The sequence below is a fragment of the Prosopis cineraria genome, unplaced genomic scaffold (assembly GCF_029017545.1).
Source record: "Prosopis cineraria cultivar Desert tree isolate PC_DT_omini unplaced genomic scaffold, ASM2901754v1 PC2018, whole genome shotgun sequence".
NCBI classification, from domain to species: Eukaryota; Viridiplantae; Streptophyta; class Magnoliopsida; order Fabales; family Fabaceae; genus Prosopis; species Prosopis cineraria.
This window is the reverse complement of record NW_026557343.1, coordinates 13,551-24,336: the sequence shown is the minus strand read 5'-3', so window position 1 is coordinate 24,336 and position 10,786 is coordinate 13,551. Positions and strand designations below refer to the sequence as shown.

Here is a 10,786-nt window from a genome sequence, read left to right as displayed (position 1 = left end):
TTTGTAATGACAAATGCCACTTAGATGTTAGGTTAAATCCCACTACAAGCATAGTAAGCACAATTAGTCCAATCCAAGTTGGCAGTATGACAGTAGTTGAAGCATGAATCAATTCGTGAGCTATTACTTGGTTGAACTTATCTTGTAAATTTATCTTATCCATGCATACTATTATCCCTTCATCGAGAAGGTAACCACCAATTTTGTTCGTCTTGCAATTTACAACTCTGAAGAAATGTTGCGCACAGGACAAACCAACTTTCTCCAAGCATTCCCTCAAAAATCGTATCATTAAATTTTGGAGGCTTTTTTTTATCATGGATTCGCATTCCTTTATGGTTTTTCTACCGCTGGAAGCAGACGATGAAGCCACTTGATCTTCCATGCCTCTGTTGAGAGATGAGGGAACACTAAGCACTCTAGGCCGAGATTTGATCTTATGGCGCTTTAAGTAAATCTATTTCTTTTGGGGCAGCCTCTTCTTTCCAAACAAAGTTTGGGCCAACCTTCAAGACTTATTTGGTTTGCAAGGGAAGTGAGGGAGAAGCAAAGGTTATATAGACTTTTTCATAGGAGGAAGACATTATGGAATTACTAAATTACCCATAGTTAAAAACATTGAAGCATTGTTTTTAAAATTGGATTAGACCGGCTGGATTGGTGATTGGAGAGAAGAATGATTTGGTTTCTTACTTTAGATGATTTTGATAACTGAGCTGGGTTGGACAATTACAAATCGGGATTTGAGTTGGAAACCACTTGAAGTCATTCCTCTTTTTTTTTTATATTGGTTATTAAGCATAACTTTATTCAATGTCAGACTTCCTAAATCTATTTAAGTCCATTCACACTTAGACAACCTAACAATTTTTCCCTTAAGTAGGAGTTACCTTTTTAGGGCTAGTACAATTTTTACAGACTACAAACAGTGTAATGTATACAAGACTCAAAAGTGTGCGTAATGATAGGTTTTCAGGTCCCAAACGAAACTTGGTTTTGATACCATGGTCAATAGGTACAAGAGTAGTAACCAAGTCTTTATGAAAATATATGTGAAAAGTGCAAATAGAATTAAGAATCTAATCAATTCTATAGTTTGGAACCACAATGAGCTAAGGAAAATTGGATGAGGATATTGAATTAAAGAAAAACTCAAAACTTCTCATTTTTTTTAATCATCGATTGAATAAGAAAAGAAAAGAAAAAGGGAAAGAATGGCAAAAGAAAACTAAAGAAACAAAGGTTTCGAAAAACATGAAAAGAATATAATATTTAAAGTGATTGAAATTTTAAATTATTATAATATAAAAAAAATTTCAAATTACAATATAAATGTAATAAGAGATAAATTAGAAATCAAAATCCATTGGTCTTCTTTTAAATATTCAAATTTGTAAGTTACTTTATTTTTTTGGTCTTCTTTAAGCTATTCAAATTAAATTTATAATTGCCAACCAATTAAAATTTACTGTTATTTTTATGAATAAAATTAAAATTATTCTTTTAATTATAATAATTATTTTATGGGTTCTTGTTCAAATTCTGATATTTTTATTTTTTATACATGTTACATATATATATATATATTATATTCTTATTTTTATTTAATTATTAAATTATCAATTCATCAATTGATCTAACTAATTGATCCATGAAAATAATAAATTATAGGTATTTTCAATTTAATGCACGATACAATTTTTAAAGCAATGTATTAAGGTCATCTAGTCCTCTTGGAACTAAGTTCAAGAGCAGAGAAATAATAAAGAGGCCTCGAGAACATTAATTAATTTAAATTAAATTTTAAATATTAAATTTCATAAATTTAAAAAAGTTTAATTCTCAATTTTTACAACTTATGCTTCAAATTTTAACAGCAAAAATAAATTTATTTATTTTTTAACTATGTTAAAATTAAAAAATAAATTATATATTCATCAAATAAAAATACAAGTTAAAAAATAAATTTGCAAATTCTTTAAATTGACTCTCTTAAAACTTACCAATCAGTCTCCCTTTTCCTTCTGGGTATTATCTCAATTTTTCAATCAAATATAAATTTACCCACAAAACCATCTGTTTGTCACGTGTCAAAATCAGCGTCACTTCTTTTCCTTCCATTTCCACTCCACTCCATTTCTTTATTTTATTTCTTTTCTAAATTTATTATTTTACGAATCGAATGGCCCATTGAAGGGAGCCTGTTAAAAAAATTATAACGTGAGGTTCTATAATTAAAAAATTGTGGAAGAGTTTTCTCAGCAAAGCAATGGAATTGCTGAGTGCATTACTGATTTTTCCCCCCACTTATCTAACATCAACGTACATGAAATTTAAAATGTGCGTATGTCGCATCTATTCATAAATTAGGGATAACGGAACTCATCTCAACCTTCAAGAAAAATAACACTGCTGCCAGATTCTAGTTATATAATGTGGCAGTGTTTTAAAAACTAAACCGCTGGCTCTTAATCTGATTCGATTGACTCCTCAAAATCAATCACAAGAAAACCAATCAAAAATCAAAAAAATAATTAAAAACCAGAACGACCCCTTAAAAAACCAGACTAAATTAAAAAATATTAAAAAATATTAAAATTAAAAATTAATTAAAACAAAGAACAATCAAGCATAATTAATATGAATAATCATTTTTCCGAGCATTTATTAATATATTTTTTGAAAAATATAATATTTACATATATTTTTCATTTAATTAGAGATAAATAATAAAAATTAAAATTAAAAAGTAAAAATAGATGATTTTATTATCAAACCAAGAAAATTGTGAACCAATACCTAATCCGATTTAATAATCAATCCAATTTTCACTGTAAGTGATATTCTTAACACTAGTCTAATCTGCCCACACAAATCAAAGTTCAAGATTTTAAGGTGACAATTTTATTTCAGACTTTACCATCAAAATATTTAGTTTAATTCGAGATCGCGAGTTTTTCCATATTTTTTAGTCGTTTCAGTTTTAACGAATCAAATTAGGCGAAGTTAGCATGCAAGACAGGGGAAAACGAAAAACCAAACTCGAAAGGTTACTTAACTGGAATTGTAGTTGGTCACCTTCGACCGCCAATAAAGTGTCGAGCAAGGCTCTGCATCAGGTAGCGTCGCACCAGAGGTAACAATGATAAATCGTTTTTCCTTCCCCCTCCATCTCCACCCTAAGTTTTTTACCTGCCTCAATACATAAGCACACACTACTAGCTCTCTTAATCCAGGTAAGCATATTCTGCAATTTCAACTTCTACAAGTTTGGTTATTCAATCAATATCTTTTATCAGTGGGTGGAAGATTGGTCACCAGTTATCTCAATTATATCCAATCAGAAATGCTTACATGAAATCCTCCTCCAGTTCCTGCAATGATTTACTTGCGGATGCTATTTGCTTATTGGACGTCATGTTTTCTGACACCATCAGACCCTTGTAGCTCCTCAGTTCTGCTTGCCTCTCCTTTTCAGTTTTGTCCAATCCTCCCGCCGTTTCTGTAAAGAGAAACAGGAATGTATATGTATTTAGGCAAGACAGTTCGCCGTGGTACTAACTGGATATCAAGAGAGAAGACATTTCGCCAACTAAATGCATGCAAATTTAGTTTTTTTACATATTCTACAACCCAGAGACTAATGTCATTCAAACTAATTTTTAAGAATCAGACACCCAAACCCAAGAAATCCAACAGTTCTTAGCACTCGTCACACACAAATCCACAAACAAAAAAATTCCAAATTGACAGATAGAGATCACACTGAAAGCATTGTGCCACGTGAATTTATCATGAAAAAGCCATCTTTACATTCAAGTTAAGCTCTAGTGAGAGAGGTGTCGAGGCTGTAGAGTAGGGTGACCTGTATAGAAATTGGGAATTTCGCAGCAATACTTGGCTCACTATTACCAGAAGTCCAGAACAGCAACCTACCAAACTCACCTTTTCCCTCAGTTGTTGCTTCCTTTCTGCTCTTTCAGCAGCAGTAACTGCTTCCCGCTCAGCTGCAATACACATGGCAAGTACATATCATGATTAATTAACAGGCTTCGCTAGGGCAATATCAGATAATATTTAAATTCAAGATCAGACAAGTCAAATCAAATTTACATGCATATGTACAATTACGATGCACAAGTAGCACATTAGACAATAGCTAGATATGATCATGTAATTAAAGATATAAATTGCAAATTTGCCTCTCTAGCCTGAAAATGCAAATTCAATTTCCAGAACTTAGATGTACAATTTACAAAAGGCATCTTTATGTAGAATAATCATAAAAAGGAAAGTAAATATGTTACTCACCTTTCAAATCAGGTTTCCTTTCCACTTTTTGTTTTGTTCAACCTGTTCACAATCTCATTGATCCGCTTCTCCACTCTCACAGTTCGAACCTAATTAGTAAGTATAAAACCAGATAATGACCAATTATAAATACATTCTGAACACACTGTTCCCTACAGCTTTGAGAAAAGAAAATGCAAAATCTCTACACGTGAATAACATTACCATTTTTGGGTTGTGAAAACCAACTTGACCAACATCCATGGAAGCAGTTTTCTTTAAATTGGACCAGGGAGTGTAAACAACATCAACATTGTTCACCTTGTTTCCTGCCATGAGTTTATTAAAAACAAATGTAAGATCAAAACAAGAGTGGTAAACACAAAAAGACGTTTATTAAAAACAAGAAAATAGTGACATCAGAGGGATGAAAGTTATGAATACGTTTCTTTAAACCTTATAACACAGTAGCTATCAATCTGACATTCGGTCATAACTTCTAGGGTGCGGAGCTAAAGAAACCATAATTATCATAGAAGCAGCAATAGAATTGTGAAACACTATCAATTTGCTTGCTAGACTACACGAGTGACCATTAAATCAATTAAAACTAAGGCTTAGAAGAACAGACAGCCAGCCTTTTTCCTTTTTACCTTGGATTGAATTTGCTTTCACAAGCTGAGCACAGTCCTCCAGCAAGCCTTCACTTATATCATCGATGGTCTGACCTTATGCAGTCTAAGATAGACATGAGCAGAAGACATTTTATCCACATGGAACCTGAAAGGAGCGAACTTTATCGTTATAGCTTCATACTGGGGGAAAATATCTAAACAAACCCTACACCGGGAGAAAGAACGTATATTTGCCTGATATTATTACACATTCATATTGCAAGAATGTATGCTGTATCACATGGAATCTAAGGAGCCAATTGTTAAACCTTAAAGTTCCAAATAACAGTATTGAAATCATAAAGAGAGTTATCTCTAAATTGTAGTAGATATTTCTGTTATTAAAAAAAAAAAAACTCTAACTTGGGTAAATAGCAAAGACAAATCAAAATAAAAATAGAACGGCAGACAAATGTTATGCAAACAATTTATCACGATACCGGAAAACAAATAGACAAAGCATACATATTTCTTTTCGGAGCAGTAAATTTCTACGAAACACAATGAGAACATTAGAAAAAATCGAGCATTAACAGCGGCAAGAACAAATACCAAATCCAATAACTACGCGTAACCGTCAAATATTTGTTCTCAAAAGGAAATTGCAATCCCAAGCCCTATAAGTTTGTAAACATAACGGTATCGGAAATCCAATAAAAACGCAGAGGCGGAGGCGGATTACCAGATATCTTCGATGAAACCGTATTTGATAAGCTCCTCGTTCTCGTATTTGTCAAGACCCATGAAGATGGTGTAATCGCCAGCTTCTGGCCGTGCTTTGAAGTAGAACACCATGGTGTTTCTTTGCCTTTACGCACAAGCGGAAGGAGCGAGCGAGCGATCGATCGACCAAGCGATAGTGTGTCTTAGGGTTCTGAGTTTGAGAGGAATCACAAATCCATGCCCCCGGGCAGCCAATATAGGAAAAGAGCCCTTCTCTCATGTTACAATTTTTTTCATGTACACCTCCGGTTGTATTTATATGAGCTGGCACATCCGTGGGGGATTTTATTATTTATTACAATTTTTTTCTATTTTCTTATATTTAATAGTGACGTAGAAAAGCACAAAACTATCATCCAAAAAGAAAAAGAAAAGCATAAAATTTTTTGATGAAGCATTTATTATGGATAAAGTATGAAACTTATTAATTGTTAGATACAGTCAATGTTTTAATTTTTCTTGATTTTTATAAAAAATATTAAAAATTATTTATAAATAAGATAGAATTTAGAAGTAAGTATTTCTATAAAATGAAATGGAATCTGAAAAAGAAAAAGGCACATTTGGAGGAATTTTCGTGTTCCAAACAAAAAATAAATAAAAAGGGAATATTTCCCTGATTACAGAAAATAAGAAAATTAAAAATTCTTTTGTTAAGGGAGAATGACAAAAAAATTTTAAAAGAATCAATTAACTTTATTGTGATAAATTTATAATTTCTATTCTAAATATTAATGGAAAAATAAATCTTTTTCTTCAAACATGTTAAAATTTAAAAAATAAATTATAAATTCATTACAAACTTTTAATTATAATTATAATTATAAAATTGAGATATTTAATTATAAATTTTTAAAATTTAACACTTGAAATCTAACTTGAATTACTCCTTGTCATCCTTCCTTTTTTTAATTGAGACAAAAAAGGAAAATATTTTTTAATTATTCCAGTCAAATACATGGATAGCTAAATGGATTTTCTTCATTGAATGAATAGTCCATTGTCCCTGAGTATGGTTTAGTTAAACTTCATAGTTTAGATTTGATAATTTAGAGTATTAGTAGTTTATATTTAATGCAGTGTTTTCAAACTCAAATGGTGGAACTTTCACTGAGAGAGAGAGTATCTAATTCAATCATTTGACTCATTCTAACAATTGACTCGAGTTGGCCTACTTCAACCCAAACAATTCTTAAAAGATCCAAAAAAACCAAAACTCGAAATGGTTAGACTATTTTAACCCATTTTTCATTTAAAAATTATTTTTTTATTAATTATTTATAACTGATTTAATCACTAATTTAATTGGTTAATTATGAGAGTTGTGACTCCGTATCTTTCAAATTCATTATCTAGTTTAAATTAAAAAACATTGATTCAACATGTACATTATAATTGATATTTATTGCTAAAGTTTGATCACGGCAATTCATAATTGTAGTGGGGCTACAATGAAATAATAAAAAGTTAAGCTGAAAATGAGTTAAGAGGCCATGATAAAGACAATTATAAGTTGAGAAAAATTTAGTGCAGTGATTATTAATCAAGCCCTATTTTACTAGCAAGTTACTTTCAGATGCTGTTGAATGGAGGATTATTTACTTTTATGGGTCTATTTTTTTTAATGAACAATTAATAAATATTTTAAACACTTGGCCAAAGAAACCAATAATTATTTTGAACAAGTGTCAACTATTATATAATAAACTAGAATATGGACAAAACTGGAGGGCTGGTTACAGATATATCCCCAAAACAGTGTGCTATGAATATAAAGACCAATCACATTTATAATATCATTCTTATACAACCTCTCATGTGAATATCGCATACGAGACCATAAAACTCTAGAGGCAACCGCATTGTGTACAGGCCATGAAACAGAGCCCCTATTTGCAGAAGTCGTCAAATCCCATGTATTCATTCCGCTGAATCTTTTCAATCATGTCTGACGTACCAACTCCACCTATAAACAAACCCAGAATGATATCATACTTGAGAAGCAAATCTGCAACACTACACTCATAACCTTTTGCAGGATACTCACCCAGTGCAATTGTACTAACAAATATTGTGAAGGCTAGAACAAAGATAATCAGAGACGCCCTTCCAATAATGTAACCAGCTTGTCAATGATGTACTGCCCTATGTATGCTGAAATGGCTGCCACAGTGGTGAGATAGAAAGCTGCAAAACTCAACACCGATCACACATTACTTACAGTTTTGACCCAAAACAAATGAATAAAAGGCGGTGATTGATGAATACTAAATACTCTCAAGTTTACCGTAAGGGACAGGAAAACGGTTCAAAAGGTAATATTGCACAACAGAGATGGAAGCAGAGAATGTCATTCCTAACGTGGCTGTGGCACTCGCTACCTGCACAAATTTTCAGCATGAAAAAGCTTAAACACACTTTGGATTTCGATGTAATTAACGTCCTTAACACATTCTAATGAAAGGTAAGCTCACCTGAGGAGCGATTCCCAATTCCAAAAACAAAGGACCCATGACAAATCCGCTGCCTATACCGAGAAGGCCACCTACAATTCCAGCCGTGACAGCACAAACAATGGCGAGAATCAGATGGTGCAATGGCAAACGAGTGCCTTGATCTCCTTTTGAAGGAATGGCTTTCCAACCCTGATAGAGCCCAATTGCTTGGTATAGATACACTCCAAACGAAACTGGTACCTGCAAAAAAATCAGAAAAGTGATGCCTCCACATTTTTTTTTTTAATATGAGGATGCTTCCACATTTAAGCTGTATATACCTCATATCTGAATATACAGTATGCTTACCTGTAAAAATTTACTATCCAGAATGTGACTGAACATGTTGCTGTGCGAGTCTGTGAATATGGATATTATGTTTGCCTGTTAGTTCGAGAAAATGTTTTTTTTTTTTTTTATCAATAGTCTGAGAAAATGTTCAAAGTAAAAGGAGGAGGATGTCGGGGAAAACGAAAGTGACCTTGACAATCTGCAGGACAAGGTATGCTAGCCAGACAAAGCAAAGAATTCCGAACTCTTTCCAATAAACGTTGCCAATAATGGAAACCTGAATCAGCGGTTCCATTGAAGTATACAAGAAGAGACTACAGAGATGTTAAGTCGATCATGATTCGCATATATATAATTTGCAAACCTGAGCTTTTTCAGTGTCCATTTGAGGCCCTGCTGGAAGAGACTTGTACTCTGCTAACCCACTAGCCGTTGCTGCATAATATAAAAAGACAAAGCCCGAACCTAGATTTAGTAATACATAATTGAGCATTCACTAATATAACCCTTTATAATTAATAGCTACACGAACCAGTAGACTCCAAAAGCTTGGCGGTCTCCTGCAATTTGACATCCAAGTGATATTTAAAAAGAAAAACGGCACTAAGTCTGTATTTAATCGAGTCTCTAGGGATGGTTTCTCTAAACCCGGGACTATATATATGCAACCTAATTAGCAAGGATTCAGTTGGCGTGAATTTGTGGTGTGTATATATGAACCTGTTTTATTATGGTTTCCTTTTTCCACGTGTCAGCGCCCTTGAACAATGCCTTGATTGAGGTACCTGTGTGGGCACCCAGGTATGTAGCAAATCAACGATATTGCCAAGTGGGGATTCAGTTTATTAAGTAACTAATAAATACCTGTCCGAGCATTCATTACCTGTGAAGATAATGATTAGGAGGAGAGTGATCATCCAATTTGCAAATACAACACTTAAACTGACCCCTATGGTAATCCCCAGCATGAGCATGGGCATCATGAGCAGCACCATATTATAGTCAATCATGGGTATATCAACGTAGGATGCTTCAACTTCAAGTTGAAGTAAACGGTCGAGATGGCTGCACCGGTGATCATGCCTATCACACACCAGACCAAGCCATTCTTAGTTCAGACAGAAATAAAGGGAAGCATTAATTTTCTGAATATATATGACCGAGTCATGTGTCACGAAGATGTAGATTGAATCTTACATTTTGAAATAGCAGTTGCTGATTTTGGATCAAACCCAATAATGAGCATTAACATTGGAACAAATATGCCGCCGCCGCCAACACCCCCACACTCCCAAACGCTCCTCCCAAGGATCCAATCAATGTGCCGACAACGATCTGCCATCCAAATCTCATTTCCTACGTGTTCATCGTTAGAGCACATGAATAATCAAACTTCTGTTTCATTATTCAGATGGGAAATCATTGGAACAGAACATTAAGAACCTCAAACGACACAAACTAGTAGCAGTATGCTTTCTGTTACATAATTTGCACCTTGAGGTTTTAGAGCGAGCTTGATACATATCAGAAGAGAAAACATGTCAGAGAAGGTTCAAGGATAGCATGGGGAGGTGAGAAACTTACTGGCCAGACATGTTGATAACCAGATCGACCAGGTTTCCATAGGAAATCTATGGCGTTGACAAGATAAGTAGAAAATGGGTATGTATCGTCGTTGGAACCAGCTGTTATCTCGCCTGGGGATTCTCTTTGAGCCGAAACAATGAATAAACCTAGCAAGAAAGTGGAGACGACAACCATGGACGTGTTTGTCCAGACCCGACAATGAGCTCCGATTCGCGCCATTGAGAAGCGTTTGAGAACCAGTTGGTGTTACTTCTTATCAAGATAGATTTTCCTGTGAAAAATATAATCATCGTGAATTATGAATCAATATATTACATAAAATTGGACCAATCTCAATGGGCTACCATTCAATCAAAAATAATTAAAATTATTGGTGCAGGATGTGGTCGTGACTCTTATTTTATTATGGATAACATAATGATTGAAATCAGAGGCCGTCTCTACGGGAGAAAGACGAATACGGAGCAGCTGAATGATTAGGTTCGGTCAAAGTAATCGTCGCCGTTCGTCTCGGGAAGAGGTTGCCCCGTTAGGAAAGGATGAGATTTAAGGGCCTATCAAATCAAATTTGGTGGCAAGTTTCGAATGGTAATGTTCTCACACTCAGGGCATGCTTGGATTTTAATTAAATATAATAATTGTAAAAATAATTAATTAATATAATTAATTTTAATTTTAATTGACCATGTTAGAATGCAACCTATTTGAATATAGTTTTGTTTAAAA

The 10,786-nt window shown here is 33.6% G+C and overlaps 2 pseudogenes; both read right to left on the bottom strand.

Annotated features, from left to right (window-relative positions):
• Positions 1-3,205: 3,205 nt before the first annotated feature.
• LOC129301289 (uncharacterized) lies at positions 3,206-5,904 on the bottom strand (annotated as a pseudogene).
• A 1,455-nt stretch (positions 5,905-7,359) lies between these two features.
• Positions 7,360-10,490, bottom strand: LOC129301288 (sulfite exporter TauE/SafE family protein 3-like; annotated as a pseudogene).
• Between the last annotated feature and the right edge of the window lie 296 nt (positions 10,491-10,786).